The sequence below is a fragment of the Lontra canadensis genome, unplaced genomic scaffold, assembly GCF_010015895.1.
Source record: "Lontra canadensis isolate GAN:19392208 unplaced genomic scaffold, GSC_riverotter_1.0 scaffold12, whole genome shotgun sequence".
Taxonomy (NCBI): Eukaryota; Metazoa; Chordata; class Mammalia; order Carnivora; family Mustelidae; genus Lontra; species Lontra canadensis.
In genome coordinates, this window is record NW_022631006.1 from 22,612,745 (window position 1) to 22,634,889 (window position 22,145).

Here is a 22,145-nt window from a genome sequence, read left to right on the forward strand (position 1 = left end):
TGGATCAGCTTTGAAAGAAAGTGTCTATTTTTGCACAGTAATTTGGGCATTTAAATTAGCAGCTTGCCCTCCAAGTGGCAGTGTATGAGAATTCCCACTGCTCTATATCTTCACCAATATTGTAATGCATTCTCAATTTTTGTTAGCTTTGACATTTTTGTTTGCTTTCTTTTCTGTTTTTGTTATTTATTGCTTTGGAATAGAAGAAATCTTGGAGATCACTTATGCCACTTGTGAGTCAGAGATGTCTCAAATAGTATGACTTCACAGACTTTAGTTGTTTAGATCCCTTAGTCAGCTTCAATTTAGCCATATTGCCAGAACCTGAATACCCTTCATTCATTTACAATTTGAAAAGTTATTCAAAAGTTGCTAGATATAAGTTCAATATACAAAAGTCAATTACATTTTCATATGCAAGCAATAACACATTAGAAAAGTGTACTCTTGAATCAATGCCATTTAAATGACTAAGAATATAATCTATCTAAAAATAAGTCTAAAAAAGAATGTGGCAAAACTCTTAGGGAGAAAACTATATAACACCTAACAGATAAAAATGAGGATTTATACTATGCTCCTTAATAGAATATTCAATATTCACTAAAAAATCAATTCTCCCAAAACTGATCCATTAATTCAAAACAATCTCATTTCAAATCCTAATAAGATTATTTACTGATCTAAATACCAAACTCATTCTAAAACTCATATGGGAGAATAAAAGGCTAACAATTGCTAAGGCATTTTAAAGAAGAAGCATCAGACAAGAATTGTCCTAGTAAATGTCAAAAATTATATGGAACTTTGGGGCACCTGGATGGCTCAGTTGGTTAAGCACCAGACTCTTGGTTTCGGCTCAGGTCATGATCTCAGGGTCTTGGGATCCAGCCCCATGTCAGGCTCCATGCTCAGTGGTGAATCTGCTTGAGATTCTTTTTCCCTATCCTCCTGCCCCTCCCCCTGCTCTTTCTTTCTCTCTTCCTCTAATAAATCAACATTTAAAAAAATTTTTCTATACAGAAAAACAAAATAATATATTTGATGACATTAAAATAAAGAATTTTAGGGACATACAGAGTAAAAACTCTTCTACACAAACATAAATGCAATAATATTCAAAGCAACATTGATTAAAATAAGAAAAATCAAAAGCCAAAAAGCAATAGCCAAATGTTTTTCAAAAATAAAGTAGTAAATTAAAAATGAAACATGATACAGCAGTTTGAGTGAACTAGTGCTACACGTATCATGAACAACCCTCACAAATATAATGCTGATTGAAAAGAAATGAGGTAGAGAAGTATAATTTAACCTTAAAATTTTGCAAAGGAAGAATGGCATAAAAATGGAAGAATAAGAATTTTTTACTATCTTCCTTCCTGCCCCCCCCACCCACCGGCCCAACACAGATGCACACAGTACAGTGAGTTTGGCAATCATCAGTCCACAAGAGTGCCTTTGTGGAAGTCTGAGAGTCTATCAGAGCAGTTTCAGCACGCTTTTGGAGAAAAAAAAATCTGAGATTGGAAACTTTGAAGTAGGTGAGAGGAACAATTACACTTTACCTGTGCCACCCCTTCCACAAGACATCAAAACTCAGTGCCAAGAGAGATCTTCTCAGCCTATGATTTCTCCTACTGGTGAAAGTAATAGTATGTTAGTGAACATTTAGCTTCCTCAGCTGTATGGGATGCTGCCAGAGACCCACTTCTTTTCTGCCATATCCAGAATACTGAGATTTGTTGTGTAACTAGCAGGCAGGGAGTGGCTGGGGGAACATAGCCTGAGCTCTCAGAGAACATCAGGGGGAGGCAGGGTCCACGCACCTCTTAGGAGGCTGTATCAGGAAAACCATCCATGAGTTGTAGGGGACATCTTCCTTATAGATACACCTAACTGGCCCTCAGGCACCCGCAATGCTCTGTGTACCTCACCCACACAACACCCACTGGCAAAGAGAGTGGCCAGCTTCTTGTGCACATCCCCGAAGGTGACAAGAGTGAACCTTTACAGATGGCTGGTGAGGAAGCAGGCTGGTGAGGAAGCTGCTTCACAGGAAGCAGGCTCAACTCTGCTGGATTGGGAGAAAGCATGCACACGCTTGAAAATTCAGTACCATATAGGAAGAGCAAATGGGAGACTGGCTTTGTAGGATCAAGAGAAGGCATACAATCATAAGAATTCCCCCTTAAGAGGGAACTAGACATGTGGAGCAATGATACCCATTTCAAAAAGCCTTAGAAATCTTCAGAATCCCTAACAGGGGTAATGGAAGGTATTTCTCTCCCAAAGTTAGTCACTGAAGACTGAAAACAGTTGATTTCTTCTTCAGATGTAAAGATTACAACGCAAGCCCTCAGGAACAGGATAAACAAGAAAACACAACACGACCAAAGGAACATAATAGTTTTCTTCTAACTAACCCCAAAGAAATGGAAATCTGCAATTTGCCCGATAAAAAATTCAAAATAGTTGTTTTAAGGAAACTCAGCTGCAGGAGTACACAGGAAGAAAATACAGCTGCAGGAGAACACAGGAAGAAAATACAGGAAAAGCAGGAAAAAAATACATAAACAAAATGAGAAGTTTAACAGAAAAAATAGAAATCCTGAGAAGTACCAAACAGTACCAAACCAAGCTGAAGAATACAGCGATTGAAATAAAAAGTGCAGTAGAGAGCATCCATATCAGGCTTGGTCAAGCAGAAGAAAGACTCTGGGAAGAAGAAGACCAGTCACGTGAAATTATCCAACCAGAGGAAGCAAAGAAAAAAAAAAATGAAAAAAGTGAAGAAATCCTATAGAGACTCTGGGATATTATTAAAAGAAACAATTTTGGCATAATTGGAGCTCCAGAAAAACAGAGGGAGAGAGGGGAAGAAAGCTTACTTGAAGAAATAATGGCTGGGAACATCCCAAATGCAGGTGACTGTTTGGACATCCGTGTTCATGAAACTCCTAAGTCCCTAAACAATTTTTACCCAAAAAGATCTTCTCTGAGACACATCATAATAAAACTAAAATTTAAGACAGAAAGAGAATTTTAAAATCAGTAAGAGAAAAAATACTCCCCACATACAAGGGAACCTCTCAAAATGCTTGTGGTAGATTTCTCAGGAGAAAGCTTGCAGTCCAGGAGATAGTGGAATGATATATTCAAAATACTAAAAGGAAAACAAAACAAAACAAACAACCAACTGCTCCAAAAGAACACATTACCTAGAAATGTCCCTCAGAAATGAAAGTGAAGAGTTCATTACCATTACAAGAAATGCTGAAAGGGGTTTTTCAAAATGAAGTGAAAAGATCCCAATTAACAACATGAAAACATATGAAAATATAAAACACACTGATAAGGGTTAAGTATATAGTTAAATTTAGAATACTCTAATACTGGAATACCATGGGGTATTATTCACTTATCTCTGTTATAAAGGTTAAAGGACAGAAGTGTTAAAAATAACTACAACTATAATAATTTATTAATGAATGCACAACATAAATGTAAATTATACATCAAAAACAAAATGTAAGTGTAGTAGAATAAAAGAGTAGAGTTTTTGTGTGTGATTGAAGCTAATTTGTTATCAGCTTAAAATAGACTATTATATTTATAAGCTGTAATATATAAGCCTCATGGTAACCACAAAGCAAAAACCAAGGGAGTCAAAGCCTCTTACCATGGAAAATCATCAATTCACAAAGGAAAATAGCAAGAAAGGAAGAAAGGAATGGGGGAACTACAAAATAGCCAGAAAACAACTAATAAGATGGCATCAGTACGACATTGCTTATAAATAACTACTAAAATGCTTTAAATATATTACCAAAATTGATTAAATTCCCCAATCAAAAGGCATGGAGTGGTCAAATGTATTAAAAAAAAAAAAAAAAAACCCTACTATATACTGCTTACCCAAGACTTCAGCTTTAAATGCACACACAGGCTCGAAGTGAAGAGATACAAAAAGAAATGCTGTGCAAAAGGAAACCTAAAGGAAAGAGGGGTAACTAATAGTATATCAAACAAAATAGATTTTAAGTCAGAGCTATAACAAGAGGCAAAGAAAGTCATCATCTAATGTAAAGGGATCCATTCACTGAGAGGATATAACAGTTGTAAATAAATATGCATCCAATGTGAGATCCTCTAAGTACATTATGCAAATATTTACAGATGTGAAGGAAGAAATAGATAGACAATAATTAAATGCAATAGAGATACAGTAGAATAAATAGAAATACAATAATTTTAGGAAGCTTCAATATCCATTTTCAATAATGGATAGACCATCCAAGAAAAAAACATTGGACTCAAACTCTATTTTAGAACAAACGGACCTAACAGGTGTGTGTGTTTGTGTGTGTGTGTGTGTGTGTGTGTGTGTGTGTGTAGAACATTCCATTCAGCAGCAATGGAATACACATTCTTTTCAAGTATACACAGGTCATTCTTAAGGATAGATCGTATGTTAGGAAACAGAAAAAGCCTTTGTAAATTTAAGAGTAAAGTCAAATTGAGCATCTTTTCTGACCACAATAATATGAAACTAGAACTTAATTATAATAAGAGAACTGGAAAAGTTAGAAATACGTGGGAATTAAACCACACACTCCTGAACAACCAGTACATCAAAGAAGAAACAAAAGGGAAATTAAAAGAATATCTCAAGACAGATGAAAATGGACACACTAAGTACCAAAACTTAGGGAATGCAGTAAAAACAGTTTTAAGAGGGAATGCTTAGTGATGAATACCTACATTAAGAAAGACCTCAAATAAATAACCCAACTTCCCACCTTAAGGAATTGGAAAAAGAATAATCTAAGATGAAAGATAGCTGAAGGAAGAAAATAACAAATTTCAGAGCAGCAATAAATGAAATAGAGATCAGTAAAACAATAGTAAAGATAAATAAAATTCTGGTTTTTAAAAAGATAAACAAAATTTACAAATCTTTAGCTAGACTAAGAAAAAAAAGACTAAAATAAAATTAGAAATGAAACAGGAGGCGTTGCAACTGATACCACATAAATAATATTCATAAGAGATTACTGTAAACAAATGAAACAGCCTAAATAAATGGATAAATTCCTAGAAACATACAACATATGAAGACTGAGTAATAAAAATAGAAAATTTATACAAAACAATAATAAGTAAGAAGATTGAATCAGTAGTCAAAAATCTCCCCACAATTTTCATTTTTTTCCCTTGCCTTTAGAGACATGTTTTGAAACAAGTTGCTGTGGCCAATGTCAAAGAAGTTACTGCCTGTGTTCTCCTCTAGGATTTTGATAGATTCCTGCCTCACGTTGAGGTCTTTCATCCATTTTAAATTCATCTATGCATATGGTATAAGAGAATGGTTGAGTTTAATTTTTCCATACATAGCTGTTCAATTTTCCCAGCACCATTTATTGAAGAGACTGCCTTGTTTCCACTGGATATTTTTTCCTGCTTTGTCAAAGATTAGTTGACCATAGAGTTGAGGGTCTATATCGGGGCTCTCTATTCTGTTCCATGGGTCTCTCTGTTTGTTTTTGTCCCAGTACCATGCTGTCTTGGTGATCACAGCTTTGTAGTAAAACTTCAAATCAGGCAATGTGATGCCCCCAGCTTTGTTTTTCTTTTTCAACATTTCCTTGGCAATTCAGGGTCTTTTCTGGTTCCATACAAATTTTAGGATTGTTTGTTCCAGCACTTTGAAAACTACCAGTGGATTTTTGATCAGGATGACATTGAAAGTATAGACTGCTCTATAGAGCAATATAAAGTATATAAAGTATAGATTACTCTATACTTCTCAGTATAGACATTTAAACAATGTTTATTCTTCCAATCCATGAGCATGGAATGTTTTTACATCTTTTTGCATCTTCTTCAATTTCTTTCATGAGTGTTCTGTAGTTCCTTGAGTACAGATCCTTTACCTCTTTGGTTAGGTTTATTCTAACGTATCTTATGGTTCTTGGTGCAGTAGTAAATGGAATCAATTATCTAATTTCCCTTTCTTTTTTTTTTAAATTTATTTTAATTTGACACACAGAGATCACAAGTAGGCAGAGAGGCAGGCAGAGAGAGAGTGAGGAAAGCCAGAGAGCCTGACGTGGGGCTCGATCCCCGGACCCTGGGATCATGACCTGAGCTGAAGGCAGAGGCTTAACCCACTGAGCCACCCAGGTGCCCCTCTAATTTCCCTTTCTATATTTTCATTGTTAGTTTATAAGAAAGCAACTGATTTCTGTGCATTGATTTTGTATCCTGCCACATTACTGAACTGCTGTATGAGTTAGTAGTTTGGGGGTGGAGTCTTTTGGGTTTTCCATATACAGTATGCTGTCATCTGTGAGAAGAGAGAGTTTGACTTCTTTGTCAATATGAATACTTTTTATTTCTTTTTGTTGTCTGATTGCTGTTGCTAGGACTTCTAGTACTATGTTGAACAACAGTGGCAAGAGTGGGCATCCTTTTCATGTTCCTGATCTCAGTGGGAAGGCTGTCAGTTTTTCCCCATTGAGAATGTATTTGCTGTAGGTTTTTCATAGATAGATTTTATGAAGTTGAGGAACGTTTCCTCTGTCCCTATACTTTGAAGAGTTTTAATTAGGAACAGATGCTGTATTTTGTCAAATGCTTTTTCTGCATCAATTGAGAGGACCATGTGGTTCTTCTCTCTTCTCTCATTGATTTGTTTTATCACATTAATTGATTTGTGAATGTTGAACCACCCATGTATACCAGGAATAAGACCCACCTGGTCATGGTGCATAATCTTTTTAATGTACTGTTGGATTCTATTAGCTAGAATCTTGTTGAGAATCTTGGCAACCATATTCATCAGGGATATTGGTCTGAACTTCATCAAGATAAAAAGCTTCTGCACAGCACAAGAAACAGTCAACAAAGCAAAGAGGCAACCCATGGAATGGGAGAAGATATTCACAAATGACACTACAGACAAAGGGCTGATATCTAAGATCTATAAAGAACTCCTCAAACTCAACACCCATTAAACAGAAAATGATGTCAAAAAATGGGCAGAAGACATGAACAGACACTTCTCCAAAGAGGACATACAAATGGCTAACAGACATATGAAAAAATATCCATCATCATTAGCCATCAGGGAGATCCAAATCAAAACCACATTGAGATACCACCTTACACCAGTTAGAATGGCCAAAATTAACAAGACAGTAAACAACCTGTGTTGGAGAGGATGTGAAGAAAGGGGAACCCTCCTACACTGTTGGTGGGAATGCAAGTTGGTACAGCCACTTTGGAAAACAGTGTGGAGATTCCTCAAGAAATTAAAAATAGAGCTACCCTATGACCCTGCAATTGCACTACTGGATATTTACCCTAAAAATACAGATGTAGTGAAAAGAAGGGCCATCTGTACCCCAATGTTCATAACAGCAATGGCCACAGTCGCCAAACTGTGGAAAGAGCCAAGATGCCCTTCAACAGACGAATGGTTAAAAAAGATATGGCCCATATATACAATGGAATATTACACAGCCATCAGAAAGGATGAATACCTAACTTTTGTATCAACATGGATGGGACCGGAGGAGATTATACTGAGTGAAATAAGTTAAGCAAAGAAAGTCAGTTATCATATGGTTTCACTTACTTGTGGAACATAAGGAATAACATGGAAGACATTAGGAGAAGAAAAGGAAAAGTGAATTGGGGGAAATTGGAGAGGGAGATGAAGCATGAGGACTGTGGACTCTGAGAAATAAACTGAGGGTTTAGGGGGAGGTTGAAGCGATGGGTGAGACTGGTGGTGGGTATTAAGGAGGGCATGTATTGCATGGAGCAATGGGTATGATGCATAATCAATGACTCTTGGAACACTGAAAAAAAAAATCTCCCCAGAAACAAAAAACTCAGAACCAGGTAGCTTCACTGGTTGATTCTACCAAACATTTAAAGAATTACATCAATTCTTCTTACAGTCTTCCAAAGGAAAAAGAAATTGAGAGAGGGGAACACTCTCAAACTCATTTTATGAGGCTAACTTTCCTCTGATATCAAAGCTATTACAGAGGAAAAAAAAAATCTACAGGTCAGTATCTCTGATGAACATACATGCAGAAATTCTCAATAAAATACAAGCAAACCAATTTAGCAATTCATAAAAGGATCATACATGATAAGTGAAATTTATCCCTAGGATGCAAGGATGATTGCATCTTTTATCTTTATCTTTTATAAAAGATAAATATATATGGTCATCTCAATAGATGGAGAGAAAACACTTAAAGTACAACACTGTTTTACGATTACAGACTCTCATCTAATTGGGTGTAGAAGAAACGTAGCTCATGAAATAAAGGCCATACATGTCAAGCCCATAGATAACATCATAGCCAATGGTGAAAGATTGGAGGTTTTTCCTCTATGATCAGGAAGAAGATAAGGGTGTCCACTCTCACTACTCCTATTCAACATAGACCTGGAAGTTCTAGCTGGAGCAGTTAGGCAAGAAAAAGAAATAAACACATGCAATTCAATAGCAAACAGTTTGATTAAAAAACAAACAGAGGACCTGAATAAACATTCTTCCAAAGAAGACCTATAGGTGGTCAAGAGTTATGTGAAAAGATGCTCAACATCTGATATCGTCGGGGGAATTCAAATCAAAACCACAATGAGATATCACCTTATACCTGTTGGAATGGCTATCATCAAAAATGATAAAATGAATCTTTGGAAGGATGTGAAAAGGAAATCCCTGTGCACTATTGGTGGGAATATAAATTATTGAAACCACTCTGGAAAACACTCATGTTTCATAAAAAAATAAAAAATGAAACTATGACCCAACAATCTCACTTCTGGGTATATAGTGAAATAAATGAAATCACTGTCTTAAAGAGATATCTGCACTCCCATCTTCATTGCAGCATTACTTACAATAGCTAAGACATGGAAATGATGTAAGTGTCCATCAAAAGATGAATTCATAAAGAAAATGTGAAAAATTATATATATCTGTATATATACATATGTATGTATGTACATATATATGAATATCATTCAGCCATTGAATAGAAGGAAATCTTGTCATTTGTGACAACATGGAGGGATCTTAAAGGCATTCATCTAAATGTAATAAGTCAATCAAAGAAAAATACTGTATGTGGAATCTAAAAAAGCTGAATTCATAGAAAAAGAGAGTAGAACAGTGATTTCCAGGGGTTGGAGAAAATGGAAACATGTTGGTCAAAGTGCACAGACTTATAGTTAAAAGATGAGTAAGTTCTAGGGCTCTAATAAACATCATGGTGGCTATAGTTAATAAAACTATATTATTCACTTAAAAGTCCCTAAATAAAGTTAAATTTTATCACTACACGAAAAGGTAATTCTATGAAGGGATGGATATAGTAACTAACCTTATTATCACTTCACAATATATGTGTGTATCAAATCATCACATTTTATACCTTAAACTTACATAATGTTATATGTCAATTACATATCAGCAAAGATGGAAAATATTTTTAAATTTTGCCACAAAAATCATCATTTATGGATGTAAAAGTAGCAAATATATAAAGACATGAATGGAAATATTAACCAAATTTAACATAGTAATTTCTTAAGAGGCCAAGGGAGAGATGAATGGGATATATGTAAAGTTACAGGGAGCTATTCAGCCATACATATAATGTTTCATTTCTCACACTTGGTATATTAGTGTATATTATAATGCTTGTTGGGCCTTTTGAATTTCTGATACACTTTATAAAATACACATTCAGTTCTTTTTTACCTTCTAAATTTCTCATTGATTCGACTATGTACCGTTTAGCTTGATTTTTCTTTTTATTTTAGCTTGATTTTTCTTTAATTTCTCATTTATATTAGCCCATCTCATATCTGTATAGTTCAAAACATAAAAATTGTCTCATAATAGCTTTAATCTTTATTTTAAAACCTTTTTAAAAATTAGCTGCCCACCAACATTGTACTGACCATCCACTCTGTGTGCGGTACCATACCCCACTATTAGAAAGGCAAAAATAAAAAAGAATAGCAGCTCTGCTCTTGGGGATCTAGCAATTCAGTGAAGAAGATCAGCATGTGAATAATTATAGCATAAAAAGCAGTGTTATATAAAAGGAACTAATGAAGTGGCTCATGAAGTTTGAGTACCAGTATTTATCATTCTAGATACAGGGAACAATATATATAAAGATGAAGTTGTGGACAAAGTATTGTTTCAAAATTTTGGATTTTCTAAAGTCTATCTGAAGTCTGACTGTCTTAAGGAAGATAATACTGCTTTTCTCAGCTCTGACAAGCTATTGTTATAATTCTGCTTGCTATTCTCATTCCGTAGAATTTGCTTTCTAGACATTGTCACCTATTGCTCAGGTTATTTTAATTATGGAATTTAGGTAAATTCTTCCTGGTTTCCTACAGAAACAATAATTAACTACACTGGGAATAGTAATCTTAAGTGGTTCACAAATGAGCATATCTGAAACAATGCCCCTGTGCTGTAAATCTTATCCATCCAATTTATAGTGCTGACTTCTGGGAAATAAAAACTGTTGTTTCTATATTGGAAAATGAAGTAGTTTGTAATTTAAGAAGGATACAAAGAGAGCAAGAGAAAAAGAGCATTTTAGTCGGGTTTAGGGCTTGAATAACTGGCTTTCTTTAGTGTTGGGTTTACCAGGACAAAATGTGACAGAGTGGGATTGCTGCTCTAACAGAAGCTCAATCTGCTGGAAGAACACAAAGAGGCTGGTGAATTTCCAGGGTTAGGGAATTGGGAAAAGCATCATGTAGGAAGTTTATTTGATCTGGGTCTTAGCAACTGGAAGGATTTGAAGTGGACAGAAGGATAGAATATCGTAAATAAATGGAACAGGTCACAAACAAAAATGGCATAATGACTGTTTAGAGATTAAAAATTAGATCATAAAGAGTTCTTGGATATTGACTTTAATCTTAGTTAATTATCAATTAATAGCTTGATGGAAGGGTGCCTGGGGGCTCAGTCGCTTAAGCTTCAGACTCTTGATTTCTGCTCAAGTCAAGATCTCAAGGTTGTGAGATCAAGCACTGCATCAGACTTTCTCCTGGTCAGAGCATTCCTTACTTTTCTCTGTCTCCCTCTCCCTTGCTCCTACCCTACTTGTGCTCTCTCTCTCTAAAATAAATATATACATCCTTTTAAAAAAAAAAAGTGCTTTGCTTGGTGGAGTGCCTAGTATGAGCAAATCATTGTGCTTAAGAGATTATATCCTCAAAGGATTTAGAAGTTCAAGGGATGAAATAAAGGCACATAAATATAAATCTAAAATTAAAGACAGTATGTATTTGAAATTAAGAAGTACATTCAGGTATTAGATGTACAAAGATAGCTGAATTTCACCTTAGCACAAAATAAACACTGGACTCACTTGTCAGAAACACCCTTCCAACAAGAATCCCAAGTTACCTATACTTGCATATTCATTCTTCCTCACTCCTAGAAATACCTGCCATGTGAGTCTACGGCTATACCACCCTGAATGCGCCCGATCTTGTCTGATCTCGGAAGCTAAGCAGGGTCGGGCCTGGTTAGTACTTGGATGGGAAAAATATCTGCCATGTGAAGTATGTTTGGAATGCCTAATTATCATTCTTGCTACGTGATTTTGGGAAAACAAGTGTTTAGCAGAATATAACATGAGAAAGTATTCTAGCAATACCTGCATATTGAATGGAATCTTCCAACATTGGCAAAAACCCGATCATCTGAGTGTGTCCTTCTTCCCATTTAAAGAATCTAAAATTGTAAAGAATTTTTGTTCCAGATTCCAGGGTCCCCTTCTGCCTTTTCAGCCTTTTCCAGGTTTTCCAAACTTTTGGGGGACCTATGGATTCTTCTACTACCACCGACACATTCTTAGCTAGGTTGTGCTGAAATGATCTGCATTCAGACTCATATCTTAGTGGAAAAGAGAGGAAACTGAGCATTAATATAATATTAACACCTTCCTACTTTTTGTTTCCTTTCTGATATAGTATTTGAATGCATCTACTCTGAGTAAGAAGAGTAAGTTCTGTTCTCTATAATTTGAACAGCTCTCTCTCGAATAGATTCCTTGCTCATTCTTCCTCCTTTTTCCTTCTTCCTTTACCCTCAACACACACACACACACACACACACACACACACACACCCCTACCAGATTCCAAATCATCTTCTTGAAGTTTCCTGGCATTCTACTTCCTCACATGTGTGTTACAAATGCATTTAAAAAGAACTGGCTGCATCATTTGCAGTGTGCAGTGGAAAATGAAAATATGAAACCCCTTGTTTCACATGCAAGAAAAGAAAAAGTCTTTTCCTTTCTACTGTGGTCTCTCTGGACCTGTCATGTTGGGTTTTTGGTTTAGGTTTGGGTTTTGGTTTGCTTTTTTTGTTTTGCTGTTATTTAATGTCATGCTTCCTCAGCCCAGCTGTACTCACAAATAAATGCAGACCCTGTCCTAGGACGTGAGGTGCATGGGTGTGTACACCCAACTCAGCCAGCCCTTACTGCATATGCACCCAGGTTGTAGCCAGGGATGAAGGAAAGATGTAGTCTCTGGCCTGGAGAAGTTGAAGAAGCAGGAGGCAGGACAGATTGGTCCCAGGAGATGGCAGGAGGCAGGAGTTGCACCTGAGCTGAATCTCTAAGCTCTCAGTGAATTCTCTGTCAGCCCATCAGATTTCACTTACAACATATGATAAAATTATTTAAAAATATTTAAATATTTAAAACTGTTACTAATTTGAAGGCAGCAACTGCAAAGCATTAAACCCTAAGAGGAGGGAGCTCTGTGCATTTGCACTGGTCACAGTCCCATGTGTTAGGAGTAAGGCCCATCGTGGTTTAGTGTTGCCATACTGTTGTTTTTGAGCTTTTTCTTTTTTCTTTTTTTTTTTTTTTTTTGACAATTTCTGTGGACTCAAGAATGTAAGACAGGAAGAAAAGAACTCTATATACTCTGATGAGGTTGGGGGATAGGGTGGGAAATACAGGCAGAGAAAGAAGGGTTCTTCCTCTAAGGAATAGAGCAGATGAAATAATGCTGCCAGAAATATATTAAACTCCTGGAGGTTTCCCTGGAACTCTTGGTATTTAATTCTTTTAATGAAATTTTATGTTGACTTTGGAAGTAACAACTACCCCTCATCAGACTCCAAGATATCATTGAGCAATTTTATGTACTTTTCTTTCCTAAAAGAAATGTGCAACTTAAGCTTGTTAAAAATACTGTATCTAATTAGGTTGAACCATATAAAATCATGGATATTCAATCATTTCTGGCCTACAAAAACAGCAGTTTTATATGTTTCCACCAAATTTTACCTGGCCAAGGTTCCTTTCCTCTTTAATAAGTATGCACAAATAGTATGTCTCACTTTTCATTTTCTTCAATACAACTTCAGCTGCTAGGTAATTTTGCAATATTATATCGATTTTTAACAAAAGTATTTCAGCATTTTCCTGAACACATTAGTGTTTCTATGAAGTTTAAAGGGATGCCCTTTACTAACATTAGAAAATTGATTTGAACTGATAACCTAGAAAGTACACCAAAGGCAGAAGCCAACATGTTTTCCTTGATGGAAACCAGAAGATAAGATACTGCCTTAGATCTTGGGAGAGTCCTTCCACCGTGATACCACTGAGCATTGCTTTTTATGTGTAGTCTTTTAAGAAACAGGCAGGTCTGTGGGAGTAAATCTATTTCTTCTACTTGTCTTTACTTCTCTTATTTTAGAACTGGTTTGTTATGTGTTTGGAAGTAAACTGGGAGACATTTTCTTTAATTATCCATCTTTTCTTAGCTTGATAACATGCAGGAGGTAAAAAGAAGTATAACATAGTCATTGATTCTTTCAGTTAGAAAAATTCTAATTTTACCTGATACTTTAGGCTGGGCTCAGAGACTAACAAGGAGAAGTCCTTCCAAAATATAAGTGATGAAGAAGGGGACAGCAAAAAACTGTAAGACCCACACATTTTCAAATTTTCTATTTGTATGACTGAATTTCTTCACATGATTCAATTTCTGGCATATTTGGATTATAAATTTCTTATTGTTCAGATATTTATGGAATAAGTTGTCATTAGCTATAAAATGCTTTACTTTGTAAAAAAGCAAGTACTGTTTTTGAAATCAGTAACTCAAGAGCATAATAAAAATGATAGAAGTATGTTGTCATGTTATAGTCTAATATCACAGTCTTGACAACTAGCAAAAAATGTACTTAGAAAAACTGGCAACACTAGTATTAAAATCAAACTTTCATGTAGTGCTTTCTTTCTGAAAAAAAATTGTAAGATCAAAGAAAACCAAGATATTTAAATTTCATTTTTTCAAAAGTGGCTTGCCAAATTTATATTTCTGGAAAATAAAGTTATTATGAAATTACTGAAACCCAAATCTTAACAAATAAAGTCACAATATAATTACTATTGTATGACTTAGGAGACTCACTGATGAAATTTTACTTCAGACATTAAGGAGGTTTGTCCTGGAGTGCCTGCGGCCTATATTATGGCATCACTTGTCAAACTTTCTTTTTAAGTGCAGAATTGTTATTCTTGTACGTTGACTGCAGACTCTGCCTTAGTTTGGGGGCTATTAACATCTATCAGGATCAACTGTACATATTAGAACTAAGAAAAATTTACTTGACAATTTTAATGGCTGTGAAAAAGCCATTACAGAGTCACAGAGAAAAGACAGAAAAAATGCCAAGGCACACCAAAGAACCAGAGGAGGAATTTTTCTTTCTTTCTTTCTTTTTTTTTTTTTAACTAACTCCTACCATTCTCCCTATTTTTAGTCCCAGCTGCATTTTTTTTCCTAGTCATTTTTTACAGAGTTAAAGCATGTTTCTCAGTGCCTCTGCCTTTGTGTTCTGTTGAAAGCATGCATATATGATACAGGCACATGGCCTTGGAGCTGTGGGCCACTGGGAACACATGGCAATCAGTGCAGTCTGATGCAGCCAACAACGGGACGAGACTTTGCTTTAAACAGCACAGCAAAGAGCATGAAGGAAATCTCCTAATAGGTGGTGTTTGTCAGGCCACGAGAGCAGTACTGCTTCCTCTTCTGCTCTGCCCAGAACCTTCAAATTGCAAATAAGAGAATTATGCCTTTGGCCAGTGGAGTCATTTCAGAAGCTTTTCTATTCTTTTCCAGAGCAGCTCCACCCAACAAATCCCTTATAAACCTAGAGGTCTTGTTTAGAGTAAATAGGTCTAGAGAAGGTAACTGTGAAAGCTTTATAAAAGTTCAGCCAAACTTGTAAATAGGTGTGGCAGAGCATTTGGGCAGACTTAATAAATTTTCCTTTAAATAAAACAAAAAGCTATGTAATTCTTATTGCTGTTTGGTAAATAGTTGCCAGTTACCCCCAAGACATTAAGTACTTACTTATTTTTCCTTCTTCTCCTGCCTCCTGTTGTATTTGTGTTTTATAAAGCAAGAAAATGGGTGAAAATGCACATTGTTCCAAAGGTTGCTTGTGGAGAGATGGTGGAGAAAGGGGTTGTCTAGGAACCGTGCAGTTGATTGCCAAACCAGAACAACCTGTTTATGAAAATAATTCTATAATCTCAGCATCTATTTAGAATGCAGGAGCCATCTTCTCAGGGAGAAGAAATGCTCAAAGAAGAAAAAAAAAGAAGAAAGGAAGAAAAGAAACAGAGATTTTACTTTTAGCTCATCTTCAGATTTGCAAGGGACAATAAGCGAGATTCATTAGGCCATTTGTTTCTGTCATCTGCCATGATTCAAAATGAAATACTAAATGTTTCATGGACTCAGAAAAAGAGTAGAATTTGTCTTTGTGTTGGCTGTGCAAAGGCGGTGTGGCTTACAGCCCCCATACACGAGGCCTGACGGATGAAAGGGGGAAGGGTGGTGCCATCTGAATGATGATGGGCTAATATCATCACCCTCTTGTCAGCTGTAATAGGCTTTTCCTCACAGAAATAATTCATAAAACCGCTACATTATATTCTATCCCTGACAGGCCCTATCTATCCTCCAACCCAGCAGGCTCACAACTAATAAGAAAATATGTGGTTCAGGAACCCTGAAAAATTAAACAGGTAGTTTATGAACAATTTGTTTCATGGGGATGTTTATTATGTTTATTAAATATTGAGCCTTTAATGTTTTCCCAGTGCAGATGATATCATAAAAATGCTGACTTAAGCCTCGGATGTATTCTTAGAAAATGACATTTTACACCACTAGTAGTACATAGTAAATAACTAAATTATAGCAGCTTCTGTGTCTGTATAGAGACAGGATGTAGGAAATGTAATTTATAATGTATCTTTATGTACATGTGTATGTGAGATGCGTCCTTGTGTATCCTTGTGTATCACGTTCAAGCCTTCATTGTAGGCTTAGGTTTAAAAGTAAGTTAGGGAATACCATTATTTTAGTGCTTGTCTTGGGGAAGGTCAGCCGGAGGTTTGCTTTATTGCTTGCACTAAAGGAGAAACCTTGAGTTCAGTGTTTGAGGCATCAAGAGTACACATACTCTGGGCACTAATAATAAACTTAATCAGGAGTGTTACTTTGTAAGTACAATTTTTATAGAAATCTGTTATCTGGGTTTTCTCTGGAGACCAATGTCTGTGAGCATAGGAGGGTAAAATGTCTCCTAGTAATGTGATGTTCTTTATTTGAAAAGTATCAAATTAGATACAGAAACTGTTCTGCAGAGAGCCAGCAGAGAAAGTGCATGAAGCATGTTCTTCCCCTGCTCATACCTTGCGCATTACTAGCTTGGCTGTCATAATATATTTAATCAGTGTGACAGTAAATGATCTTCTGCTGTAGACAAGCAAGTGGAAGATTATCTGCATCTTACAGGGTTAATGGCCCTTTCATAATAAACAATACCCACAGTATGAAAATAAGGCAATAATTCACGTACATATTTCAGAAAGCACATGCCCAAGGTGATTTACAAAGGAAGTAGGATCAAACCTGTGGTTAAATGCTATAGCATTCCAGGCCACAGCTTTACTGATCTCAGAAGGACATCTTAATTTACTATATATTCCCACAGAGAAACATACACATAGGTATTTTGTAATGAATACATCCTCATAGGGTTTCACCGAGGGTATAGGTTCATGTAATGTGAAAATTCAGATGAAATAGAAAATACCAGCATGAAGAGGTTAAATGTAGAATCTGTTTGAAGAGTGGTTGTCAGTACATCAGTTTCATGCTAGGGGAGTTCTTTAGGGGCCACTCATCGGCCTTTATTTTCTATGACTTTCATAAATATCCAAAATGATGGACTGGAGAGAAACACACCCCAAGCTTGAAGAGGACCCTGAAAGCTAGCATCCAAATTAAGGGTAACTTTTGCAATTTGGGAGGTGTGGTCAGAGGTGAGCAGAAGAGGATTCAGAAAAGGGAGGTCCTCTTGAGTAAGAAAGCTAAGCTCGCACCGTTGAGATGGGGGATGTCAGAATCTCTGCCAGCATGGCAAAAAGCTTTCTTTGTGGATAATAAGCCAGTTGATGGCAAAACAGAATGAGGATCTAAAAATCAGGTGAAATACTGCAATTATTAAAATAGTCTTGCTCATTAAAAAAATAAAATAGTCTGGCTCAGGGAATAGAAAACAATTGCATTCTGTCCTGCTCAGTTTCTGAGTTGTTTGCAGTCTAGCTTCTGCAAAGGAAGAGTGGTGTGGAGAACCTGGATGGAAAGGTTAAGGGGTTGAGGGATGTTAGCTTGCCTAACAGAATGGTGAGGCTGAATAACAATCTTATCTCTAATGGTTTCTTCTGTAGAGATGGGAAACAAACTGTTTTCCTTCTTCCCCAGTGAACTGGTCCAGCAGGATGAATTGAGATTAAATGCGTTTTTGGTTTGGTTTTTTTTTTTTAAAATAATGGGATTCTTAGGTAGCAAAAGAGGTGTACTCTGTTGCAGAGATTTAAAAAATAGATGAGATCTCTATTTGTTAGGAATAGGCTAGAAGCAGCCTGTCCTTAAGAGGAGGCTGGGTTTTAGCCCTCACGTGGTTCCTTCTTGCTTTAAGAATCTGTGCATGAGCCTGATGGAGGGTATTAAGGAGGGCACATATTGCATGGAACACTGGGTGTGGTGCATAAACAATGAATTTTGGAACACACACACAAAAATTAAAGAAAAAAAAAAGAAAATCTGTGCATGTATGCACACCTGAGTCTCTATCCCTGTACAGTTTCTGACATTTCCATTGAGAGTGTACATTAACAATTATCTGGCCAAACTGGAGCTTCTTTTGAAGTTTAATTCTAAACAATAGAAACTCTAACTCTCCTTTCCCAAATACCTTTTCCAAACGCTGGGTGCTGTACTAATAAAGTTGAAATTTATGCATTTACACTCAACCCCTTTGGAATATTATGTCCTGGTATAGATTTCCTGAGGCGAGGTTGCTACTGCTGGAGCTGATATCCACTGAAAGGCAGGGGTCAGTTTTTGCCGGGATGCGGGCGATGGGAGGGGTAACCCTTCCTATGTTGCCTGTAGCTGTCTATGCATCTCAATTTGTTTATGATGCCAAGAACCCTGAATACTTCTCTGCACATGAGACAGACAAAATGGACGGTGGTTTGTGGAGAGGAAAAATTTACTCTGGGTCATTAAAGAACCATGAACATCCTAAACAGCATAAGGCTATGTTTGGTCTCTGGGGCTCATGTTGTGCTACCAATTTCAGACCTCCCCCTTTTAGAGGAAGGCAGTTGGTGGCAATTAATTACCCCTGGATAGCACATACAGCTGCAGCCTATGTATGGAAACAGAAGAGAAATTAGATTTAATTGGCCTTAGCACAATCAGGAATGTGGCATTTATTTAATTACGACTTGTTGGGAATGGAGCCTTGATTAGTGTTTTATTGCAATTTTAATATTAATAATATAATTAATAACATACCGCATATAAAAATGAAATAAGTTTCTTGGATGTTACATTAAGGTACTATGGGTTAGTTTTAGAAATGCATAAAGTGTGTTCTTTTGACAATCAAAAAATTCTCAATTATATCAAAAATGAAGGGTTTCTTACCCTTGAGTGTCAGTCACATTGATTATTTCAAAGTTTTCCTTTATCAAGCCAGGTCCTGACGCATCCTCAGCAGAGCTTATATTAGTGGGTGAAATGATTCATTGAAACCCAATTTATTTTCTATTTTGGTCTACATTTTGGCTTTGAAGTTAAAATGTCTGTCATTAAGTGCCCTTGCATCTCTTAGTTGGTAATAACTGGGATTTCTTAAAAGGAAAAAGAAAAAAAAAATGGTGTTTAAAAAAAAATACAGACAATAAAACATTCTAACTATATGGAGATTATAAAATTGTCGTAATTCTCAAAAACTGCTTTAGCTTTTATGGAAATATTTGCCTAGGAAAATATCTTCTGTCATGTTAATAAAATAATTGCACTTAGACTCTGATTATTTACATAGTATTTTCCCCAGTTGATGTATCTTAAATAAAAACCTTAAAAGTAAGCCTCTAGAGTTCTTTGCCCTATGGTTTTGTAGGATGAACATTTGCTCCTAATTCAAGAAAATACACTGCGTTGTAATCTGCACTTAAACCGTCTCCCTGATAGGAATGTCCCCCCAAATGCCACACAGACTAAACAAAATGAGCGCTTCTGACTGCCGTGCTGTATTAAAAAAAATCTGTCTTATATTCCACACATACCAGGCAATCTTTCTGCACAGTTTCACACAAAAGCAGCAGGATTAGAAGCGCTTTGCAGTTGCATCAAACATTGGTAAATGAAGGAAAAGCAACACCCCGCGGTCCTGCAGATGTTTGTAAAGCTGCAGCGGCTGTGTGTCCAGGGAGTGAAGAGGCGTCGTCTCGCCACACTCGCGATGGTCACAGAGACCCACTTGCAGTGTAGAAAACACTGTTTATTCTTCATGCCTCCATCTCTGCCAATGAGAGGCTGAAATTTTATACCCCGGAGTTAAGTGGAGAGAAAGGATATCTATCTCAGAGGGTAAGCAAAGAAGCTAGAAAGACCAACCATCAGTTCACAGCGTCAGGGCTTGGAGCAACGGTTACTTTACAGAAGACAGGTTTTCTACTTTCCTTGAATTGTTTTTTCATCATATGAAAAAATATTAATGAAAAATGCAGAGGATAATAGACACTTTTTCATTTCATCAAACATTTAGAAAATACCTGCTAGGTCTATATATCCCTGTTCAATATACATATGATATCAAAATGAAAGATGGGTTTGCCCTTAAAAAATCATGAAAGAACCAGAGAATCAAAGTAATTGTGTGATTGATCTGTGTGGGGGCCCCCTCTCCAGAGGCAGCATTCGGAAAATCCAATCCAGACTTTGGAGTCAGGAGACCTCACTGTCATCCTTGTTATCCTTTCAGGAATTAACTCTGGGATTCAAGGAAGCTCATCACTTCCTTGTCTCCAACTCAGTTTCCCTATTTGCAAAATAAAGTGAAAGTCCTTAGATGGTCTGTGAGCCCTTTTCATATCCAATATTCTATTACTTTTATCTATAGGAAAGAGAGGAAGTGATGGGGATTTAACAAAGAAAAGGAAAAATCCTAAAATCCAGAAATGCTATTTTGTAAGGACAAGTCAATCATCTAGTCAAAGTAGCAGAACAGGAGCTCTTTGCCAAAAAATATGCCCAAGAAAATCAACTCAAAGACCTAACAGGAAGGCAGGAAGTTGGGGGAATCAATTGTTTCCTTTTTTTCTTCTGGAGCAGGGAGATATTTCATAAATACAAGAGAAATCCAGCCACTATTTCATGTGCTGCGGTCCTCTTAGAATGAGCTCCACCTGGCTTTGGGGCTTCGTACACACTGCCCTGTGGCCTAAGCCCTTCACAGAAGCTCTGTTCATGCTGAGGAAACACTTCAGCCTCCTTGAATTGACCTTTGCAAGTTAAACAGGAGAATGGGACATGCAGAGTGGGTGAAAGCATAACTTGAAATTATAGCCCCTTTGTTATTTGACACCATGCATCAGAAATAAGTTAAATATTAACATGTACCTGTCCATTTATGTGTGTCTATAGACATAACCTCCACCTTCCTGTGAAGTTCACTGTTTTTGTTTGATTAGTTATGGGGCTGTTTTCGAGATCTGCCTGTTGGAAGTAGCCGCGTTTTGTGAAGTTAAATGAACTCGGGCAAGGAAACAGTCCGTGATAGGAGAAATTTTATATAAACACGAGAGGAACTGAATTACTCGTTGTTACTTTAAACCGATGACAAGTATCATTATCCAAAGTGGTGTTGGTTTGGTACAGGAGCTGTGTGTGCTCCTCATGTACTTTCTTTACTTTTCTGTAGGGAAAAAAAAAAACAAAAAACAAACCCTCCGACACAATGTCTAATAGCAGCATGTACCTGTCTGTCAACAAAGAATTCCACAATTTATGAAATCGCTGCTGTAAGAGCTATTGGAGACTGGCAGCAAACAACCCAGGCTTGACAGAACACCCAAACCTTTGGTGCCCAAGAAGCCAGTTGTAAAGCAACAATTTAGAACTCGGATTTTATTTCCTATTCCTCTAACCCCATCTTCCCATCACTCTTGTACACAATATGTAACTATAGCAAAGACTTCCAATGTGAATAAAGCATCTGGGATTCTTTTTTTTTTTTTTAAAGATTTTATTTATTTATTTGACAGAGATCACAAGTAAGCAGAGAGGCAGGCAGAGAGAGAGGGGGAAGCAGGCTCCCTGCTGAGCAGAGAGCCCAATGCGGGACTTGATCCCAGGACCCTGAGTCATGACCTGAGCTGAAGGCAGAGGCTTAACCCACTGAGCCACCCAGGCACCCCAGGCATCTGGGATTCTTATAGCAATTATACTCAAAACAAAAATATTACACATGTACACACAATCACACACACACTCATGATCAAGAAAATAAAGCTACAGATACAAGTAGGTATCTGTTGGGTATAGTTACAAAGGTGATGCATTCAGAATTTCATTATCAATATACAGCTTGACAGGTCCCTTTTAATGTAACTCATTACCTTTACAGACAAGTTTTCCAAGGTGTTGAGAATAGAATGGCTCACTGGA